General features: G+C 41.6%; 2 long non-coding RNA genes across 2 annotated transcripts in view; one reads left to right on the top strand and one right to left on the bottom strand.

The window, feature by feature from the left end:
• LOC147578434 (uncharacterized) overlaps window positions 1-22,275 on the bottom strand; it is a 42,860-nt gene extending 20,585 nt beyond the window's left edge. Inside the window, exon 1 of the long non-coding RNA XR_015255188.1 lies at window positions 22,147-22,275. This is a non-coding gene — a long non-coding RNA (uncharacterized LOC147578434). The remainder of the gene's footprint in view (window positions 1-22,146) is intronic.
• LOC147578433 (uncharacterized) lies at window positions 442-23,339 on the top strand. Its single transcript, XR_015255189.1, has 4 exons — window positions 442-992; window positions 2,447-2,599; window positions 3,193-3,275; window positions 22,165-23,339. It is a non-coding gene; the product is annotated as an uncharacterized LOC147578433 (long non-coding RNA).
• The last annotated feature ends 1,149 nt before the right edge of the window (window positions 23,340-24,488 follow it).

Here is a 24,488-nt window from a genome sequence, read left to right as displayed (position 1 = left end):
TGGACTCAATGTGAAGACTTTAGTTTATTTGAGGAGAAGGTCATTTATTTACTATTTTTAATGTTCTTTATTTTTGTTTGGTTTTGTGAACTGTAGCCCTACATGCCTAAATTCAAGTTCCATATAGCTTAGTCCTCTGATGTTATCAGTTCAACTCTGCAGTTTAACTGCTAAATTCTCATAGTTTTCATTTTCTCAATAGTGTAAAATTAGTCTTTACTTATATAATAACTTCTCACACGTGGAAGGCAGCTTATAGATAAGCTGAAAGATTGAACAATTCGCCTTAAGTCTGAAGAAAGGCACCCTTCTTAAGGATTCATCGAGGATATACACCAAACCGGTATTCTCAATTTTATTCTTTTTTTTAAAGTTTATTTATTTTGAGAGAGACAGAGTATGTCTGGGAGGCATAGAGTGAGAGGCAGAGACAGAATCCCCAGCAGGCTCCACACTGTCATTGAGGACCCAATGCTGGGCTCGAATTCACAAGCTGTGAGATCATGACCTGAGCCAAAGTCAAGAGTCAGATGCTTAACCCAAGCGTTAGCATTGAGCCACCCAAGCGTCCTCATATTTATTTTTAATCTGTAATGAAATGGTGATTTCCCATGATGTATACTGAGAAACCTCTGTTTTATTGATGAATTCTAAATTGCTAGTTGAGCCTGACCTGTCCACAGTTATTTAATTATGAAACAACATGGACTAGGGCACCATGAGGTCTTTATCAAAGTGAGGGGATGGTTCTCCCCCTTATCCTTGGGGGTCACCTGAGGCATGTGGGATACCCTCTGCCTCTGGTCAGGGACCTGAGTGTAGGGAAAAGTTTAAGATACTTGAGCAATCAGAAGAGGGATTGTTTTCATTCCGCACAGTCCTCTAAAAGCAGAATAAACCTCTGTCCCTTCTAGGGTCTTTAGTAGATCCAGAAACTCTGAAACCTCTGTGAGTTACAGCAGCTCTGTACCAAGAATGCAGACAAGGACAAGGTAAATGCTGGGGCCATTCTCAGTTACAAGTCTTTCGGGAAAACCTCCTCTTTTCTGTAGAGCACACTCTCCTGGCCTTGTCATGCCATTTTGCATGTTGTATGGTATGTCTGTTTAATTCTTTGTTTTCCAAATGCACACTCATAACCCAGGAGCCCACAGGCTTGTCAATTTGTAGTGTGTCAGCTTTCTGTGGTAAGTTTAGAAGCCAAAAGTTCTTAGAGACTGAGTACCTTAAGGTCTTTCCATGTGTTTCAGGAAATAACAAGAGGAGGATGACCCCACACTCCAAACAGAAGTCTCCTGGCCTGGGTGACCCCTTCCAACTTCACCTCTGTGGGAACAGTGTGGCTGCTGTGTCTTCCTTTCTTGATTCTGGCTAGGAGATGAACCTGTTAGAAAGTCTGCCATATTGTTTAAAATTCAAAAGTGCAAAAAGACATCATGACTCCAACTTTATATGTTGTGCCCTGTGCTATTTAGAGTGGTCTTTGATAAAGTCAATGTCACCAGTCATCACCTTCCCGTCTTTGTTGGTAAATGAGTTGTCTGGAATCCTTCCAGCTATACCTGATGTATAAATAGTTTGAATACCGTGTCCTTCAGTTATGTTTACATGAGCAGTTTCTGGTTGTGTCCCCAGTCACTGTTAGAGCTGATACAGTCTCATGACACATACCAGGAGTTTTATACCAAAACACTTGCATTAAATCTGTTATGTGAATTTCTACCTCTTTTTTCTGTTGGACATAATTACTGTGTCCTGTAATATGCTTAAAGTCGGAATTCCCTATGAATTAAGATGAACACATCTGAGCTTTGTAGACATTTACAAGTAACTTGTTCTTCACAGAAGACTATCATTCCCCTGCAAGATTCCAGGCATCCTCCACTCTCCAGAGGTCTCAGAGGCCTTTGACAACACTTTAAGAGGGAAGACTCCTTTGTAAGGGAGAGGAGCAGAGGAGGCAAAGTGAGGGTCCGGCTGCAGAACTTTTCGCCAGGAGTGGCTGTGATTCCATGAGCAGAATATGAGCTGTTTATTCCCATTTTTTTGTGTTCTTAATATACCAAAAACAGAGCATCTGGAGTCATTGTAGAGGAGAGATGCAGGGTGAACCTGGACATCGATGTCTGCCTGTCTGGGGAATGCTACTTCATTAGTCTGTAATTACTTCTGTTAACCCTGTAGGACAGGACCCTTGTCATTTTTCTTCTGCAGACATGGGCAGTGATGTGCGATGACAGTAGTTTCACCTCTGGCACCTACTACCCCAAGCTGTAGGTGTTATCCAGTGGCAGGGACAGAGTTTTCAGGTACTTATGCTACTCTCTTGGATCCTGGTGGCAGAGAAGGTGGCAGGTGCTGACACGTTCTTCTCTGAGTTACAGCTGCTTTTGGTATTGGTTCTCTTGTCTGGCATATGAATGTAGCTGTCACTTCTGTTCTGCAGGGCAGTCTGGATTCTGGGGACCTCCTCCATTAATGGACGATTCTACCTGCCCTACCCTAGAGGCACCCTGCCCCCATGGACTATTAGGCACATCCACCTCCTGAATCTTGGTGGCCCTGGGGCCACCCCGAACCCCTCCACCTGCAACTCTTGGTAAGATGATGTGAACACTAGAAGTTGACTTGTAAAACACACTCATATTTTTGTTGCTGTTAGGTCTTTGGCCAAGGTGCAGAGGCAGTACCACAGACCATTGTGATGCAAGGGGAATGTGTCTGCTGCCATTACCACATTCCTCAAGTTTCTCATGATCTCATCTTTGTCATTTCCCCTACCATGTGTTGGTACAGGTGTCTCTTGTGGAGAAGGAATGGAGCTGTGTGCAGAAAAGCAGACATAGCGCTTCAGCAGAAATGCCCTGTACACATTCCACATGCTGGGATCTGTGAGGCATAAGGCACAGCCTAATGTATGTCCATCTAGTCTGGCCCCAGCCATCCATAGTTGTTCGATGAGCGATGAATAGATCTGAATCAGGGCTTTTAGGAGTCTTCATCAAGTTATAAGGGATGGTTCTTCAAGTTCTTCTCGGGGATCACCTGGGGCATGTGGGATACCCTCTGCATGTGATTTGAGATCTGACTGGGGCAAAGAGTTTAAGTTGTTGGAAGAATGAGGGGAGGGTGTTTTTGTTTTTGATCTCCAAACAGTCTACTCAAATCAGAATAAACCTCCATCCCTTCTAGGGCTCTTTGCAGATCCAGAAGTAGGTGTCACTCCCAAGAGTAACATCAACACTGGCTCTGCCAGAACTGCCAAGAAGCACAAGGTAAATGCTGTGGCCATTTTCAGTTCTATGTCTTTACGGACAGCCGCATCTTTCTGTGCAGCACACTCTCCTGCCATCATCTCTGGTTTGTGTGTCATATGGTATGCCTGCTGTTCTTGTTTTTTTTGTTTTTTCCAAATGCAAAACCTTTACCCCTGAGTCTACGGGCTTCCCTGTTTTCCACCTGGCATCTCTTTGTGGTAACTTTAGAAGCTAAGCGTGCTTAAGGGTGAGGACCATAGGGCTTTTCCAATGTGTTCCTGGAGTAAATCAAGGAGGATGACACCACACTCCACTTGGAAGTCGCCTACCTTGCCTCATTCTTCCTGGATCTCCTCAGTGTGTAATCGTTGCTCTTGCTGTTTCTTCCTCTCCTATTTCTATCAAGGGTTTTAATGTGTTCAGAAAAATCTGTGGGTATCCTTACAATCTGAAAATGCAAAATGCCTTCACTCCAACTTCTATTTTTGTATGTGTCATTTAGAATGGTCTTAGACAAAGCAAATTTCATACCCATCAGCATTTTGGTAAACTTGCTGTCCAGAATCCCTTTAGATGTGCCCTGGGTGTAAATACTCTGAACTATAAGAGGTGACATATTTGTCATAGAAAACATGCACTGAAATTTAAGTTGTGAAGAGAAAAAAATCCAAGATTACCTGTGTGGCAAGTCCCCACCGTGTCCTTCACTTGTGTTCACATGAGCACGTTCTCTTGTGTCCCGTGTCACAGGTACAGCTAACACATGGAAACTTACACCAGAAATCAAAGTGCATTTGTGTTAATTTTGTCTGTTAGAATTTCAGCTCATTTTTCCGGAGGACACAATTACCTTGCAAATTGTACTATACTTAAACTGAGAAGTACCTCTGAATTAAAATAAATTAGCTGAACCCAACTAACATGTATAGGTTACCTGTTTCTCTAAGAGCATGCTTTTCCAGGTCCTCTGCAGGACCTCAGGATCCCCATCTCCCCATTGTCAGGAGAGAAGTAGATTGGGCACAGGCAGGGGCTTAGAGGCAGAGCTTTGAGCCACGAGGGCTATGATTCCAGTGTGGACACTGGCATTGTCATTCCTTCTCATTCTATAGTTCTTCACATACACATAAGCAGCCTTGTGGTGGAGGGGGATGAAGGATGGAGGTTGATTCTGGACATAGATACCTTCCTATGTGAAATATGCTACTTTGCTAATTTGGTATTCAGTCTATAAATCTAGGAAAAGAGCCCTTGCTGTTTCTACATTTCCAGACACATGGAGATGCTAGTTTATCCCAATAACATCCATTCCCCACCCAAAGCTGTAAGTGGAACCCAAAGTATGGGTAGAGTTCTTTTGATGTTGATGCTGCCTGCTTGGAACCCGGTGGTAGGAAACATAGTAGGATATGAGCGCTACTCCTTTAGGTTTTTGCTTTTTGCCAGTGTCGGTGCTTGGTTCTGTCCTATGAACACAGCTTTCGTTTCTGTTCCACAGGCCATTATGTATGCAAGAGGGCCTGGCCCTTTCCTAGGTTCGCCTTGCAGGCTGTACCCCATGGATCACCCTTCATAACCAGTCATGGGCTATGGGCCACTTCCCCTCCTCCACCAGCTCCTCCACATACTCAGTTTGGTAAGACGACCTGAACGGGATGAGTGACTGATAAAGCGTATCCATCTTCTTCATGATTGACTTTGTGGGAATGATGTCGAGATGGTTGTGAGTTTTGGCAATCCAACTGCAACCTGCCTGAGGACACGGTAGCATATCTCAAGTTTCTCAGGACATACATACAGTGGGCAGTGTCACTTCCCTGTAATACAGTGAGCTATAGGTTTCTCTTGTCAAAATGAAAGAGGATTTTTTTTGCACAAAAGCAGACATATCAGCAGTACTGTTGTGTATTTTGGAGACACAATGTTTTGGGTTCTGTGAAGAATGAGGCTCACCCCTAACTTTTAGAGCATCAGGTGTCCTGTGTGAAAGAGAGACATGCATTAAATGACACAGACCTTGTGATCACCATAATGGAAACACCAGTGAAGGATCCGGTGCAGAACCACACAGGAATAGAAGGGAAGTTGAAGACAGTACACAGAGTTTGAGGAGGTGCAGAGGGGAGGGTGTTGGGATCAGTGAGATGCAGTTGGAGATCATTCCTGGCCACAGCCTGAGCAGGGAGTGTGAAGTCCACACAGAGCTGCTAAGTGGGATCACTCTCAGTGCACAATGCAGTGTTCATCTCCAAAATGTCAGTGTGTTGCCAAAGTGCATGTAGGTAATCATCTAAAAGGACTGTTGTCTCCCTGGGTTTTCCTGAAGGTTCTGGAAATTTGTGGGGGAGAAAATGCCCTGGATATATGGGGAATTTAACTTGGTCTTATGGAAATGCTTGCATGCCCAAGTTCATATCCCTCAGTGAGACTAAAAGTGGAGACAGGATCTAGATCAGCTCAGTGCCTACATTGGCCTTCAGCCTAAGTCTGACTCAGACCCACTTAGTGGGTCAACCTACAATCTAGGGTTGGCCAGAAGCCGCCCCCACTGGACCCCTGTCATCACCCTGACTACAGCTTTGCATCTCCTCAAACTTCTCTCACAATATCCTGAGGCTTTGCCTGTGTTCCTGCTGTCTCAGCCCTAATACCAGTTCTCAGTGGGACCTACACGGAGCCTCAGCTGTGTTATCGGTGAAAACAGGGGTAATATTTGTTTCTAAGAACATTATAAGAAGAAGACATTAAATACATAAAGCATCTGCAAAATCTCTGGGAAGTGTCCACTCACCCTTCTCACAGTTTCAATTAAGATATCTCCACACAATGATCATCCAAAAAAGAGGGTCACAGGAGTTCATTAAACTAAGACCATTAACAACTCAGCCCAGGGATTGGGAATCACTGTTTTAAACAGTAAGACAGGGTCCCTCATTTTTCTATTAAAATTCAGGCCCTACCAGACAAAGAAAGAAAAGATAATTATGAGAATGTGTACCTTCAGAGATCTAGATCTGAAGACAATCATTTTCCATTACATATAGACTCACAGATGCAGCCACACACTAAAGTGTTCATCTATGGCCACAGCCACAGATAAACTACAGAAGACAGAATGCATGTAGGAAAACATAAGATCAGAGGGAAATAAACCAAAATCTCTTTGCATTATAGGACAACTATTTTGAAATTTGAAGAGGACTGTGCACAGTGACAAACTATGGTGATTATATATATATATATATATATATATATATATATATATATATATATTAAGAAGGTGTCGGATCTGCCAGAATGCTTTCCCTGGCCATCCTGTCCCCTCCACTTTGTCTTTCCTACTCTCCCCTAATACACCTTTCATCGTTCTCTCTCTGTGTCAGCGTCTGCTTCTAGGACCATCTACCCTCACTCCCCATTGAGTGTACACAGTGGGGTTCCTGTACACACAGGTAACAAACTGGCAGAAATGGTGGTGATGGAAGAGAGAAGCCCAAGGGAGTTTTCCGGGGTGATGGTAACTTCCTATATCTAGATTTATGGGGTGCTTATTTTAGAAATATTCACTGACTCCCTGGTGCCTTGGGTCAGATAGACAGGTATCTGTCCCTAGGAAATGGCTGAGTTCTAATGGTGGGGAAGGATGAGGGACCAGCAGTGACTGTGGGAGAGGAGTGAGGAGGCCACACATGGAGTCAGACCCTCGCCCAGTATGCCAGGTCTCCACAGACAGCACCATGTGTAGGAGGTCTCTGAGGAGCAGAGATTTCTTGATCAGACCCATGAACTACAGAATCCTCCTTCAGTTTCCTCACTGAGGGATGGCCAGAGCAGAGGCCAGCAGCTAGCAGACACCCTGATCATGGCTGGAGTGGAGCAGTGGACCTGGGGGATTGAGTCAGAGAAAGGGACAGGCAGAAGGTAGCGACAGGGAGTTTGAGAGACAAAGGGAAGAGAAGAGAAAGGACCTTTCTCTGCTGACTTCACCTACATTTCTGTGTGAACAAAAGGAGATTCTTGTCTCCAAGGGTAGGGAAGAGGGCTGGCAAAAAGAAAGAGTGACATTCTCAGCTCAAGTGCCCAGGGTATCTGCCTTGCTCTTGAGTACCTAACACAGGAAGCCCGTGCTTTCTGTCATAATTGGAACTGCAGCTCATACCATTTAGTGAAAATCAATCCAATTATGAATTCCTCAACATTAAAGTACTGCAACAAAATTAAGTGAACAGACTGAAAGATACAACACAGGATAAAGTCCAAAGGTAGACCCACTGCAATACTTATGGGAATATAATCTATCAGAAAAGGAAGTACCCCAGTGCAGGCATTCAGACACCTGGGAAATATCCGAAAATGTGTAAAAAAAAAATGTAGTCCTTACTTCCAAAGCAACATTAGTACTAGACACAAAGGGATCGTGATGTAAGGGTTAGAGAGAAACCATGTGACTTCATGGTGCTATACCCATGAGATCAAGTCTCATCAAATTATACCCTTTAACTTGAGGCTATTTGTTATATGTAAATTGCACCTCATTAAAGAGAGTTTCAAACATAAAATACTGAAGAAAATGCTGGAAAGTTCCTTTCTAATCCTGAAGTGCATGGGTGATAGGAGTTTGTCTGACCATATCTCAACAATCCAAAAAATGAAGACATTTAAAAAATTAATAATAGCAGAGTTAGGAGGACCCTGAGCTCATCCTGTCCCATGTTTTCAACTACATAACATCCACATCCAAGTCCATAAACCACAGAGCAATCCAAAGAGTGGCAGAACAAACTCCACAACTAAATAGAAGCTGTATCTGAAAGGTGAGGAATGTCAGAAAGGTGGAGGGCGGCTGCCTGCAGGAAGGGCAGAGAAAGTGAGCCCTCACACCAGGGAGCTCACACAGGGAAGACTAATCCCCAGAACATTTGGCTTTAAAACCAGAGGGGCTGAATTCCCTTGAATTTGGATCCTGGAGCTTTGGAGGTCAGTTGGCCCAGCACTGGGTGATCCAGGAGGATGAGAGATAATCAGGTCCCTGCCTGTGTAGAGAGGCAATGTAAACATGGCATTTTACACAATGCCAAGGCAACAGGAGACAGATCTGTTCATGCTGACTTCTGGGTGGTTGGGGGACTTTTCCAACAATGAGGGAGCTTACAGTCACCATTTTTCTCCCCCACCCCCAGATTAAGCACGGAGGCACCTACCAGGGAGTGGACCTGCAAAGACACTTGCTACCTAACGTGCTAGCTGTGTGCCAGTCCCAAGAGTTCTCTGGGGGACTCACCCACTCCAAGCCTGCTGGCCTCAGGGCAAACTTTGTTAAAACTGCATGGACACCCTGTCTGGCCAGCTGCAGGCAAAGCTGCCACTGCACACTGTGCCCATCTGCACCGCACCCAGCTGTGCACCCCCAGCTACCCTCATCTGTCTCACCCAGCCACATGTCCCCAGCCACTGACATACTCTGTGCACAGCCTTGAGCCCCTGGTTGCCCTGGTACATAGCCCCCAGCCACCAAAGGACAGCTACAGATTTGTCAACAGAATCTTGGCAAGCCAGAAGGAAGTGACATGACATATTCAAAGTGCTGAATGGAAAAATCAGCCGCCAAGAATACTCTATCCAGTAAGGCTGTCATTCAGAATAGAAGGGAGACATAGAGCTTCCCAAACAAAAACTAAAGGAGTTTGCACCACTAAGTCAGTCCAGCAAGAAATACTAAGGGGGACTCTTTGAGTGGAAAGGAGAGACCAAAAGTGACAATGGAGAGGTAGAAAACACAAATCCAGTAGAAATGAATATTTCTGTAAAAAATCAATTGAGGAACTCACAAAAATGGATATAAAATATAATAACATGTACCAAAACATAAGGAGGAGAAAATAATGGGTTCAAAGGTAAATGACCATCAACTTAATACAAATAGCTAAAAGCAAAGAAATTCTGTAAAAACCTAATGGTCACCATATATCAAAAACCACTTATAAATATGCAAAGAATAAGGAGAAAGAAATCAAAATATATCACTAAAGTAAATCAGCAAAACATGAAAGAGAGAAAGACAAGAAAGGATCGAGAAAATCATTAGACACCACAACAAAACAGGTAATAAAATGGCAATACATACATACAAATCAATAATTCCTTTGAAGGTAAATGGAATGAATGCTCCAATAAAAAGACATAGGGTGTAAAAATGGATGAAAAAACAAAACAGATTTATATGTTGTCTACAAGTGACCCATTTTAGACCTCAAGCCACCTACAGAATGAAAATCAGAGGATGTCAAGAAACATCACGTAAATGAATGTCAAAAGAAAGCCAGGGTAGCAATGCTTGTATCAGATAGAAAAAAAAGAGAAAGGACTCAAAATCACAAATTAGGAGAAATCACAACCAACACCTCAGAAATAGAATCATAAGATAGTATTATGAAAACTTATAAGTCAAAAATTTGGACGATTTACAAGAAACTGAAAAATTCCTAGAAACATATAAGTTGCATAAACTGAAACAGAAAGAAAGAAAACATGAACAGAACAATAGCCAGCAAACAAATTGAGTCAGTAATCAAAAAACTCTCAACAATCAAAAGTCTAGGACCAGATGACTTCACAAGTGAATTCCACCAAACAGTTAAAACAGGGTTAAGACCTCATATTCTTAAGCTATTCCAAAATATGAAAAATGATGGAAAACTTCCAAATTCATTCTATGAGGCCAGCATTACCCTGATACCAAAACCAGATAAAGAGTCCACTAAAAAAGAGAACCCCAGGCCAATATCCCTGATGAACATGGATGCAAAAAATTCTCAATCAAATACTACCAACCAAATTCAAAAATACCTTAAAAAATCATTCACCACAATTAAGTGGATTTGTTCCAAAGCTGCAAGGTGGTTACATATTCACAAATCAATCACTGTAATGCATTACATCACTGGGAAAAAGGGTAAGAACCGTATGATCGGGGCTCCTGGGTGGCTCATTCCTTCAAGCGTCCGACCTTGGCTCAAGTCATGACCATATGGTTCATGACTCAAGCCTTTCATTGGGCTCTCTGCTGACAGCTCAGAGCCTGGAGCCTGCTTCAAATTCGGTGTCTCCCTCTCTCTCTGCCCCTACCCCACTCACCTTCTGTCTCTGTGTTTCAAAAATGAATGTTTCAAAAAAAAAAAAAAACCCACAGTCATATCAATACATGCAGAAAAAAGCATTTGACAAAGGACAACATCCATTCATAATTATAACCCCCTAAAGTAGGTTTATAGGGAACATACATCAATATAATGAAGGTTATCTGTGAAAACCCCGCAGTTAGCATAATCCTTAGTGGGGAAAATCTGAGAACTTTTCCTCTAAGGTCAGGAAGAAGACAAGGATATTTACTCTCACCACTTTTAATAAACATAGTACTGAAAGTCCAAGCCAGAGCAATCAGACAAAACATAACAAATCCAAATCTGGAAGAAGTGAAACTTTCATACTTTGCAGATTACATGACAGTATATATAGAAAACCCTAAAGAGTCCACCCAATAACTGCTAGAACTGATAAATGAATTCAGCAATGTCACAGGATACAAAATCATACAGAAATCTGTAGCATTTCTAGACAACAATGAAGCAGTAGAAAGAAATTAAGAAGACCATCCCATTTACAGTTGCACACCAAATAAGATACCTATGAATAAATCTGACCAAAGTGGTGAGTGACCTATACTCTGAAAACTATAAAACAGTGATGAAAGAAATTCAATATGACACAAAGAAATGGAAGGACATTCCATGCTCATGGATCGGAAGTAGAAATATTGTGAAAATGTCTATACTTCCCAAAGCAATTGACACAATTAATGCAATCTCCATCAAAATACCAGCAGCATTTTTCACAGAACTAGAACAGCCCTAAAATTTGTATGGAACCACAAAAGACCCCAGTCTTCAGAGTAAACATCCTTTATGTGAAGTGATAATTATGGATGGCATGATGCCTCTGGATCTTCTGCTCCAAAACACATTAACTCTGGCCTAAGCATATGAACAAACGTTAGACATATCCCAACCAAGGATCATTCTACAAAATACATTCTACAGATGTACCCTCAAAACTTTGCAGATTATGAAAAATATGGAAAATCTAAAAATAGTCATAACCAGGTGGAGCCTAAGGAGACAGGATGATTGAATGTAATGTGCCAGCTGGGATGAGTCTAGAACAGAAGAGGTTAAAACCAAAGAAATCTGAGTAAACATATAAACTTTAGTTAATAATACCGTATCTCTTCAGGATATTGATTGTGATAATGTACCAACTCATATAACATCAATATTCAGAAAATAGTCTGATATATGTGGAGATCTCAGTACTATCTTCTCATTTTTTTTTGTAACTAGAAACCCATCATGAATGAAAAGATTAGTAATCATGGTTTTACTTTTTCAACACATAATATTATATAACTAGTTCTAGTATTAGTTGCTAGTGATTGACATTCACCTATTCTTGTTGTTCTTACTATTGTTTAATTTAAGTAATAGCATTCATGTTACGGAAAACCGAATGCACAATGAGATACAATTCAAAGAAACATCTACTTTACATATTTTAAGGTAATAACATATGTATATACCACTGTATTATGTGGTATGTAAATTAAGTGTTTTTTCTGATCTTGAATGAGCATGTCATTGAATGGCTTTCTGTAAAGGTGGTTATCCTAGATAATGAATGATACCCAGATTTTACAGGATGTACTTCACATCATGCCTGAACATTAAAAAAAAAAAATGTACAAACGGCCAGATGAATCATTGTGACTGGCTCACTTATTCTAAAGAATCCTTGCTTTAATATTTTCATGCATATTTTTAGCAGGAATACAACAGAATCAAATATTTCCAAATCAAAGAGATATTCAAAGACTAGAAGAATGATAGGAAGTTCAAGGGGTTTCAGAAGGAAAAGATGTGACCATGAAGTGGCAGTCACAGGCAAGCAGCTTTCTCTGGGCCACTTTGACAGGTTTGCATGAGGATATGTGACTTGCCAAAGGGTAAGACCCACAAGTACAAGAGGGAAAGGCAATGCTTCAGGGAGAGGTGACATGGAAAGGGTGCTTCTGTGCCTAAGTGATGGCTCAGCAACCTGGCTGTGGTCCCTGTGTCAAAGATTTCCAAAGTCCATCAGTAACTTAGACGCACAAAGATCTTAGTAACATAGATCAAAGTAACTTAGACCCACAATGATCTTAGAGCCACAGAGTTGATCTTCATCTATGATTAGCAAATGGTCACAGTTTCACAGGATATGAAAATCGGGCTGGCAGTAGATGGCTAAAATATTATTTAGGGCTATCTTTCTAATAAAAAATGGATGTGTAAAAATTTGGGTTTGGAATGTTAAGAAAAATCACAGGCCCATCATGGAGTTACTTATGTTAAGGTTCCATGTCACCAAACCTATTTTCATTCCTGCAGGAATGTAACCTTTAACCAGTCAACAAAGAATTTCCTAGTCAGTGTTGGAAATTTAACTGATAGACCCCTGCCATTCCCCTCAGGGAAGCAATATTGCCTAAATAAGGTATTTTGTACCACTAATTTTTTTTAAGTTTATTTATTTTGAGATAGACAGAAAGAGAGCACATGCAAGGGATGGGCAGGAAGAGAGGGAGAGAGAGAACCCCACGACCACGAGGTCATGATCTGAGCCAGGATCAAGAGTCAGAAACTGAGGGCCTGAGGGCCCTGAGGGCACTGGCCTACTTCTGGAGAGAAGGCAGCAAACTACTTGCAGGCAGATGGCATAGAAACTAATCTGTACAATGGCTGGTGCACACAGTGGGGAGATTATATGCTCATCTTGGAGAGCATCCCTGAGAGGCAGTGTTCACAAAGAGGGACAAAGGAGCTGGGACAGAGGAGCTGGGTGGTGCCATTTCCCTCCTCTGCCCCCCACTGTACACACAGAGCCACTTGCTGGAAACAAGGCAATTCCCACACTGGCTGCCGCCAGGCCCTGGACACTAGATGACCTCCTCTTCATAAAGCCATTCATCTCACAGGCAGGTAACATAATGAGCTTTTGTAACACAGAGAAGGCAAATACTCAGCCAAAATGCCAAGACAAGAGGAATGCATCCCAAATGAAAGAACAAGATAAGGTCATGGCCAGAGAAATGGAAGGAACACTTCCAAACTCATTCTATGAAGCCAGCATGGCCTTGAGTCCAAACTGGACAAAGACCCCACTAAAAAGGAAAACTACAGACCAATTTCCCTGATGAAACTGGATGCAAAAATTCTCAACAAAAATCAGCAAACCGGATCCAACAATACATAAAAAGAATTAATCCCCACAATGAGGTGGGGTTTATTCCTGGGATGCACAAATGATTCAATGTCTGCAAATCAACGGATGTGATACATCACATTGATAAAAGAAAGGAGAAGAACCACATGATCCTCTCAATAGATGCAGAAAAACCATTTGACAAAATACAGCATCCTTTCTTGATGGAAAAAACCCTCATGAAAGGAGGGATAGAAGGATTGTGCCTCAACATCATAATGTCCAGATATGAAAGTCCCACAGCTAATATCATCTTCAATGGGGAAAAACTGAGAGCTTTCCCCTTAAGGTTAGGAACATGACAGGGATGTCCACTCTCACCACTGTTATGCAACATACTGTTGGAAGTCCTAGCCTCAGCAATCAGACAACAAAAAGAAACACAAGGTGTCCAAATTGGCAAGGAGGAGTCAAACTTTCCCTCCTTGCAGACATGAACTCTCCATGGAAAATCCAAAAGACTCCACCAAAAAACCTCTAGGACTCATACAGGAATTCAGGAAAGCCTCAGGATATAAAATCAATATACAGAATTTGATTGCATTTCTAAAATTTTTTTTTCAACGTTTTTTATTTATTTTTGGGACAGAGAGAAACAGAGCATGAACGGGGGAGGGGCAGAGAGAGAGGGAGACACAGCATCGGAAACAGGCTCCAGGCACCGAGCCATCAGCCCAGAGCCTGACGCGGGGCTCAAACTCACGGACCGCGAGATCGTGACCTGGCTGAAGTCGGACTCTTAACCGACTGCGCCACCCAGGCGCCCCTGATTGCATTTCTATATGCCAATAATGAAGCAGCAGAAAGAGAAATCAAGGAATTGATCTCATTTACAGTTGCACTGAAAACCATAAAATACCTAGGGATAAACCTAACCAAAGAGGTAAAATACAGTACACTGAAAAAAACAGGGGGGCGCCTGGGTGGCTCAGTCGGTTAAGCGCCAACTTCAGCTCAGGTCATGATCCCCCAGTTTGTGGGTTCTAGCCCCATGCAGGGCTTTGTGCTGACAGCTCGGAGCCTGGAGCCTGTTTCAGGTTCTGTGTCTCCCTCTCTCTCTGCCCCTCCCCTGCTCATGCACGCTCTCTCTCTCTCTCTCAAAAATAAACATTAAAAAAATTAACAGAAGATCTATGAAAGAAAGTGAAGAAGACCCAAAGAAATGGAAAAACATCCCATGCTCATGGATTGGAAGAACAAATATTCATGAAATGTCAATACTACCCAAAGCAATCAACACATTCAATGCAATCCCTATGAAAATAACACCAGCAGTCTTCACAGAGCTAGAACAAACAATCCTAAAATTTGTATGGAACCAGAAAAGACCCCGAATAGCCAAAGTAATGTTGAAAAAGAAAAACAAAGCTGGAGACATCACAATTCTGGACTTCATGGTGTATTACAAAGCTGCAATCATCAAGACAGTGTGGTATGGGCACAAAAACAGACACATGAATCAATGGAACAGAATAGGGAACCCAGAAGCGGACCCTCAAACATATGGCCAACTAATCTTTGACAAAACAGGAAAGAATATCCAATAGAAAAAAAAGAGTCTCTTCAGCAAGTGGTACTGGGAAAACTGGACAGTGAGAAGAATGAACGTGGACCATGTTCTGAAACCATACACACACACACACACACACACACACACTCAAAAAGGATGAAAGATCTAATGGAAGACAGGAAACCATCAAAATCCTAGAGGAGAAAACAGGCAACCTACCTCTTTGATCCTGGCTGCAGCAACTTCTTGCTTGTCATGTCTCCAGAAGCAAGGGAAACAAAAACAAAAATGAACTATTGGGACTTCAAGATAAAAAGCTTCTGCACAGCAGAGGACACAATCAGCAAAACTAAAAGGCAACTGAATGGAATGGGATAAGATATTTGCAAGTGACATATCAGATAAAGGGTTAGTGTCCAAAATCTATAAAGAACTTATCAAACTCAACACCCAAAAACCAAATAATCCAGTGAAGAAATGGGCAAAAGACATGAAGATAACATGTTAACAAAGATAACATCCAGATTGGTCACACATGAAAAAATGCTCAACCTCACTCGTCATCACTGGCCACAATGAGATCATCAAAACCACAATGAGATATCCCCTCACACCTATCAGAATGTCTAAAATTAACATCTCAGGAAAAAGAAGGTGTTGGCAAGGATGCAGAGAAAGGGAACCCTTTTGCAATGCTGGTGGGAATGCAAACTGGTGTAGCCACTCTGGAAAATAGTATGGAGATTTATCACAAAGACTAAAAATAGAACTACACAATGACCCAACAATTGCACTACCAGGTATTTATCCAAAGGATACACAAACGTTGACTCGAAGTGGCACATGCACTCCAATGTTTAAAGCAGCATTATCAAAAATAGCTAAGTTATGCAAAGAGCCCAAATGACCATTGACTGATGAATGGATAAAGAAGATGAGGTATAGTTATACAATGGAATATTACTTTGCGATCAAAAAGAATGAACTCTTGCTATTTGCAACAACGTGGATGGAACCGGATTCTATTATGCTAACTAAGCAAAGTATGTCAGAGAAAGACACACATCATATGATTTCTCTTGTCTGTGGAATTTAAGAAATAAAACTGATGAACATAGTGAAAGGAAAGCAAAAATAAGATACAGAGAGGGAGCCAAACAATAAGAGACTCTTAAATACAGAGAACAAACTCAGGGTTCCTGGAGGGTTACTGAATAGGGGAATGGGTTAAATGGGTGACGGGCACTGGCCGGGGGGGTGGGGTACTTGGGATGAGTACTGGGTATTTTTTGTACTTGATGGATCACTAAATTCTTCTCTGGAAACTGTATTGCACTATAAGATAACTAACTTGAGCTTAAATTAAAAAAAAAAAGAAATATTAAAAATAAATAAGTGTAATACCAGTCAAAAGAAAAGAATATTTAAATCGGACTCTTTGAGTGGAAATGAAAGACCAAAAGTGATAGAGACAACAAAGGATCAGAGAAAACATCAAGAAACAATGGCAAAACAACTAATAAAATGGCATTAAGTGTACATCTATAAATAGTTACTCTGAATGTAAATGGACTAAATGCTCCAATCAAAAGACATTGGGTAGGGTGTCAGAATGGACAAAAGAAAAAAAAGAAAAACAAACAAACAAACAAAGCAAGACCCGTCTAGATGCTGTGTACAAAGCCTTATTTGGACCTAAAGTCACCTGCAGATTTAAAGTGAGGGAATGAAGAAACATTTCTCATGCCAATAATGTCAAAAGAAAGCCAGGAGCAATACTTATATCAGGCAAAATAAACTTTAAAACCAAGACTGTATTTTTGTACCCTTTGGGTAAATACCGAATAGTGAAATTACATGCACCCAATATTTATACCAGCGTTATCAACAATAGCTAAACTATGAAGAAAGCCCAAATATCCATCAACTGATGAAGGTATAAAGAAAGTATGGGGTATGTGTGTGTGTGTATGTATACACATACATACATATATATGTATATACATACATAAAATGGATTACTGAGCCATCAAAAAGAATGAAATCTTGCCACTTGCAGTGGTGTGGATAGAGCTAGAATGTATTATGCTAAGTGAAATATGTCAATCAGAGAAAAAAAATATATTATTTCACTCATGTGGAATTTAAGAAACAAAATAGATGAAAACACGGGAAGAGGGCAGGAAAAGAGAAGAGTGGTAACAAACCATTTGAGTCTCTTAATTATAGAGAAAAAACAGGGTTGATGGAGGGAGATGGGTGGGAGATGGGTATTAAGGAGGGCACTTGTGATGAGCACTGGGTGTTGTATGTACCTCATGAATCCCTGAATTCTGCTCCCGAACCCAATAATGCACTGTATGTCAACTAAAACTTAAATTAAAAAAAATAAATAAAGCTGTAATAAGAGATGAAGATGGACATGATCTCATAATAAAGGGGACAACCAAACAGGAAGGTCCAACGATTGTAAACTTTTATGCACCCAACATGGCAATCACCAAATATATAAAACAATTAACAACATAAAGGAACTCATTTCTAATAATGTAAGGATAGTAGAGGACTTTAACACATCACTCACATCAATGGAAAGAACCTCTGAACAGAAAATCAATAAGAAAACAATGGCTTTGAATGACACACTGGACCAGATGGGTTTAACAGATATATTCAGAACACTCCATACTAAAATGACAGAATGCACATTCTTTTCAAGTGCACATGGGACACTCTCCAGAATCAATCACATTCTAGGTCACAAATCAGGCCTCAACAGGTACCCAAAGACAGAGATTAGACCAGGCGTCTTTTCTGACCACAAATCTAGGAAACTTGAAGTCAACCACAAAAAAAAAAAAAAAAAAAAAAAAAAAAAGAAAGAAAGAAAGAAAGCAAGAAAGAAAGAAAGGCTACAAATAAAGGAAGTTAAGCAACATGCTACTAAATGAATGGGTCAACCAGGAAATCAATGAGAAAATACACTGAAACAAATAAAAATGAAAACCAAAACTGAAACGATACATAAAATCTGAAACCAGAAAGAAGTTGAATCAGTAATAAAAAAAATATCTCCCCAACACAAGAAGAGTTCAGGGCAAGCTGGCTTCACTGATGAATTCTACCAAACATTTAAAGAAGAGGTAATATCTATTCTTCTCGAATTATTACGAAAAATAAAAAAGTAAAACTTACAAATTCATGCTATCAGGCCATCATTACCCTGATACCAAAACCAGATAAAGACTCCACTAAAACTGAAAACTGCAGGGGCGCCTGGGTGGCTCAGTCGGTTGACTGTCCAACTCTTAGCTTCGGATTAGGTCATTATCCTGGGTCCAAGCCCCACATTGGACCCTGTGCTGACAGTGTGGAGCATGCTCAGGAATCTCTCTCTCCCATCCCTCTGCCCTCCCTCACCTTTATGTACTCTAAGTAAATGAATAAACATTTAAAAATATATTAAAAAAAATTTTTAAATAAAATTGCAGACCAATAGCTCGATGACTATGTATGTAGAAATTCTCATTAAAATACATTCAAATTAAAGTCAACAATACATTAATAGAATCATTTACCATAATCAAGTGGGATATATTCCTGGGCTGCAAGGGTGGTTCCACATTCACAGATCAATCAACATGATGCACCACAGTAATAGAAGAAAGGATAAGAACAATATGATGCTTTCAACAGATGCAGGAAAAGCATTTGACAAAATGTCACATTCACTCATGATAAAAATCCTCAGCAAAGTAGATTGAGACTCAACATACCTGCACATAATAAAAGCCATCTATGAAAAACCCACAGCTAATCTCATCTTCAATGGGGAAAAACTGAAAGCTTTTCCTCTAAGGTCAGGAACAAGGCAGGGATGACCCCTCTCACCACTGTTACTCCACACAGTACTGGCATTCCTAGCCACAGCAATCAGACAACAAAAGAAATAAGAGGCATCCAAATCAGCAAGGAAGAAGTAGAACTCTCGCTATTAGTAACTGACATGATTCTCTCTATAGAAAACATGAAAGATTCCCATAAAAATCGCTAGAAGTGATATATGAATTCGAGAAGTCACAATATACAGAAATCAATGTACAGAAATTGATTGTGTTTCTATAGACGAATCATGAATTAAAAGAAAGTAAGGAATCAATCCCATTGACAGGTGCACCAAATACCACAACCTACCAGGAAGAAACCTAACCAAAGAGGTGAAAGACCTATACTCTAAAGGCTATGAAACACCTATACTCTAAAGGCTATGAAACACTGATGAAAGAAATGGAAGAGGACACAAATGAAAATACATTTCATGTTCATGGATGGGAAGAACAAATACTGTTAAAATGTCTACACTCCTCAAAACAATCTACACATGTAATGAAATCCCTATCACACTAACAAAACATTTGTCACAGAACTAGAACAAATAATCCCAAAATTTGTATGGAACGACAAAAGACCCCAAACAGCCAAAACAAACTTGAAGAAGAAAAGCAAAGCTGGAGACATCACAATTCCAGACTTTATATTATTATAAAGCTGTAGTGATCAGAACAGTATGGTACTGGCAAAAAAAAAAAAAAAAAAAAGAAAAGAAAAAGAAAAAAACGCACAGACACATTGATCAATAGAATGGAACCCAGAAATGAACTCACACCTATATGGTCAATTAATCCTCAATAAAGCAGGAAAGAATATCCAATGGAAAAAAAGATAGTCTTGGGGCACATGGGTGTCTCAGTCACTGAAGCATCTAATCGTGGATTCAGCTCAGGTCATGATCTCAGGGTTCATCAGTTTGAAACCCGTGTAGGCCTCTGCACTGACAATGTAGAGCCTGAATGGGATTCTCTCTCTCCATTTCTCTCTGCCCCTCTTCTGCATGCTCTGTCTCTCTCTCAAAAATAAATAAATACACTTAAAGTCTCCTCAATATATGGTTTTGGAAAAACTAGACAGCAACCTGCAAAACAAAACAAAACAACAACAGACCACTTTCTTACAACATACACAAAAATAAATCCAACATGGATAAAGACCTATGTGGTAAACCTGAAACCATAAAAGTCCCAGAGGATAACGCAGGCAGTATCTTATTTGACATTGGCTGTACAAACGTCTTTGTAGATCTATCTCCTGAGGTAAGGGAAACACAAGCAAAAATAACGGGACTTCGTAAAAATAAAAAGCTTCTGTCACCAAAGAAATAATCAACAAAACTAAAACACAACCTACAGCATGATGATATTTGCAAATGACATCTGATAAAGGGTTAGTGTCCAAAATATATAAAGTTATACACACCCCCAAAATGAGAAATCAAATCAAAAATGGGCAGAGGACACGAATAGATATTTTCCCAAAGAAGACATACAGATAACCAAGAGACACATGAAAAGATGCTCAGCAATACTGATCTTCAGGGAAATACAATTCAAAAGTACAATAAGATAACTCATCACATCTGTCAGAATGACTCAAATCAATGGATGATGAAACAGCAGATGTTGCCAAGGATGTGGGGAAAAAGGAAACCTCCTGCACTACTGGTAGGAATGCAAACTGGTGCAGCCACTCTGGAAAACATCATGGAGATTCCTAAAAAAATTGAAAATAGAACTACCTTATGATCCAGCAATTTCACTACAAGGTATTTACACAGAGAATACAAAAATAATATTTCAAAGGGATACATGCACCCTGATGTTTACAGCATCATTTTCTACAACAGCCAAGTTACGGAAACTGCCTAAGTTTCCATCAACTGATGAATAAACTGAGATGTAGTATATGGAATGGAATATTATTTGGCCATAAAAACATGAAATCTTGTCCTTTGCCATGAGGTGGATGGAGCGAGAGAATGTTATGCTGGGTGAAATAAGCCTGTCAGAGAAAAACAAGTACCAGATGATTTCACTAACACATGGAAATGAAACAAAACAAAGGGGGGCGGGGAGGGAAAGGAGACAGTGACAAACAGACTTTTTTTTTTTTTTTTTAATTTTTTTTTTTTTCAACGTTTATTTATTTTTGGGACAGAGAGAGACAGAGCATGAACGGGGGAGGGGCAGAGAGAGAGGGAGACACAGACTCAGAAACAGGCTCCAGGCTCTGAGCCATCAGCCCAGAGCCCGACGCGGGGCTCGGACTCACGGACCGCGAGATGGTGACCTGGCTGAAGTCGGACGCCAACCGACTGCGCCACCCAGGCGCCCCCAGACTTTTTTTTTTTTTAACTGAGTTGAATCCTCAGCAGCTTTTTTTTTTTTTTTAAGTTTATTTATTTTTGAGACAGAGAGAGACAGAGCATGAATGGGGGAGGGGCAGAGAGAGAGGGAGACACAGAATCTGAAGCAGGCTCTAGGCTCTGAGCCATCAGCCCAGAGCCCGACACGGGGCTCGAACTCACGCACCACGAGATCCTGACCTGAGCTGAAGTCCGACGCTTAACCGACTGAGCCACCCAGGCGCCCCAGACTCTTAACTAGGAAACAAACTGAGGGTTTCTACAGTGGTGTGGGGGATGGGTGAAACAGGTGATGGGGATTAAGACATGCACCTGGGGTAAGTACCCGGTGATGTGTGAAAGTGTTGCTCTATATTGTACACCTGAAACTAATATTACACTCTATCTTTACTAACCGGAATTTAAATTAAAAAATAACATAAGGTGAATGACACCTACCTACCAGGTTTTCTGTAGTTTTCCATCACTTCACTAGGTTTGGGAAAAAAACATAAGTTTTTTTTTTTTTTTTAATTTTTTTTTTTCAACATTTATTTATTTTTGGGACAGAGAGAGACAGAGCATGAACGGGGGAGGGGCAGAGAGAGAGGGAGACACAGAATCGGAAACAGGCTCCAGGCTCTGAGCCATCAGCCCAGAGCCTGACACGGGGCTCGAACTCCCAGACCGCGAGATCGTGACCTGGCTGAAGTCGGACGCTTAACCGACTGCGCCACCCAGGCGCCCCCATGAAATTTTTTAAAGCATGTATGATTTTGTGCCCTTACCTCGGTCTCTGGTTCCAGCAGGACTCGGAAAGTGGCTACCAGCTCATTCTTCTACAAGGTCCTGAGACAAACGGGCATTTCATGTCTTCACGTCCTAACTGAATGCAGCTCCGTTCTTCTGAATTTCTGTCAGGATTTCTCCGCGGAAACAAGCCTGAATCTGGAACAAACCATCCATGGCATCTATGATGTGATGTCATGAGACCCCTCAATCCACGGGTCCTTTAGTAAAATACGTCTTGCTCAAATACTGTCTGGGAAAGTGAGGAATGAAACACGGGAACAGCCCAGAAAATGCAAGGGCCTGTGCTGCTGACCAACCAGCGCACCCAGGGAAGCCACCCAGCGCCCCCTCCTCAACACTCAGTGCAACAAGGCAGCTTCTCTCTGGCGACTCAGGAGACACCAAGTTGCTGCAAGGCTCCCAAGGTCTCCCCTGGGTCGGGTTTCAGAACCTGCTGGAAACGCAGCTCTGGTCTCTGTCCTGAGGCAGCAGCAAAGGCCCTGAGTCCTCTGGGGGCGACAGAAGCCCTTCCCGCTCTGAGGTGCCCTGGGTCAGAAAAGCTGATGGGGCGCCCTCTGCTGGCCATCACCGCACACCCAGAGGAACCGGCCCCTCCTAGTTTGTGGTGGTCGAGCACTCTCTGCTGGCCACCATGGGAATTCCTGCAATGTTGAGGCCCTGGTCGCTCAGCTGAGGGATAGAAGGTGTTCTGGCAACTAAGCCTGTTCTCCACATTGGGAAGGGTCTTGGTGACAGGGCCTGGGAAACTAAGAAATCTTTTCCTTCTTTCTAGTGAGTGAAAAATGAAACCACATTTATTTATGTAATGACATCATTTGTAATGCTTTAAGCAATGTTCACAGAAAAATAGCCTGCCAATTTACACATACTGAACAAGAGGTAATTGTGTTTACCACCAAAATACTTAGGTTAGATAAAGAATTGACACCTTTGAGAGAGAGATACCGGCTTCCAGCTATGGAGTGAGTAAGTCCAAGGGATACAAGGTACAGCCAATGGAATAGTGTCAATCCTGTAATAATAATGTTGCATGCTTTCACATGATAGCTACACTTGTGGTTAGGTACACATAATTTATAGTCATATGGAATAATACGATGTATGCCTAAAACTAATACAACAAATGTGTGAACAATATTTCAATTAAAAATCGACATCCTTTACACTATTTTTAGTTTCTCCTTCTTTGCCATTAAAAAATCATTCCTGGGGTGCCTGGGTGGCTTAGTCGGTTAAGCGTCCAACCTCGACTCAGGTCATGGACTTGCAATCCATGAGTTTGAGCCCCACGTCCCGCTCTGTGCTGACAGCTCAGAGCCTGGAGCCTGCCTCAGATTCGGTGTCTCCCTCTCTCTCCCCGCTCCCCAGCTCGGGCTCTCTTGAAAAAAGAAAAAAATAAACATTAAAAAATCATTCTGGGGCGCCTGGGTGGCTCAGTCGGGTGAGCGTCTGACTTCAGCTCGGGTTGTGATCTCACAGTTCGTGAGTTCTGGCCCCGCATTGGGCTCCGTGCTGTCAGCTCAGAGCCTGGAGCCTGCTTTGGATTCTGTGTCACCCTCTCTCTCTGCCCCTCCCTCACTCGTGCTCTGTCTCTGCCTCTCAAAAATAAGTAAAACTAATAAAAAATCATTCCTTATTTAGAATCTATGAAATTCCATTTATACCAGATTCTCTAACATCACCATCTTGATGTTGAGAGCTTGTCTGAAAAGTCACTAATAATATCTTTGATGGACACATAGATGATAAGGTCAGAATGCAACTTACAGGGAGCTATACATCTGTTATGGATTACTGTAAGTATCCTTGGCTAATATTTTCAATGAAATGGGCTTTAGGGATATAGATGAATCAAACAATGTCCATCAGTCTTATAGGTCAATTTCCTACAGGACCATTATGCCTTCAATTACTAATCGCCATCTCTTCCGAATTAAAAAGCTAGGGGAAGAAAATGTCTTTGAATTTGATGTAAGAGAAGACTATGGTGTTTTGAAGGGTTCACCTACCATCTGGCATCCTCAGATTGGCAGTGGACAGGAGGATAGCAACCCACTATCTTGATGCACGTTGCTAGTTCCAGAGGGAGAATATGGACCTTATTGTCAAACACTTTTTATCAATATCAGCAGTCCACCTCTGCCAGGTCCAGCCTGCAGGACTTGGGGGCAACACAATGCCTGATGCCTGGGCTCAGAACATGAGGAAGGCCAGCTGGGGGTGGGGGTGGGACTGCAGCAGGGCCTGGGGCAGTGAGGGAGATGGCTCAGGGTCACCTCCCCAAAGGGCAGGCTCTGGAGTTTACCTGCCAAAGAGC

This window comes from Puma concolor, chromosome C1 (assembly GCF_028749965.1).
Source record: "Puma concolor isolate L17-30 chromosome C1, mPumCon1.1.hap2, whole genome shotgun sequence".
Classification (NCBI taxonomy): Eukaryota; Metazoa; Chordata; class Mammalia; order Carnivora; family Felidae; genus Puma; species Puma concolor.
Note: the sequence above shows the minus strand (reverse complement) of the source record. Positions and strands in the feature narration are given on the sequence as shown.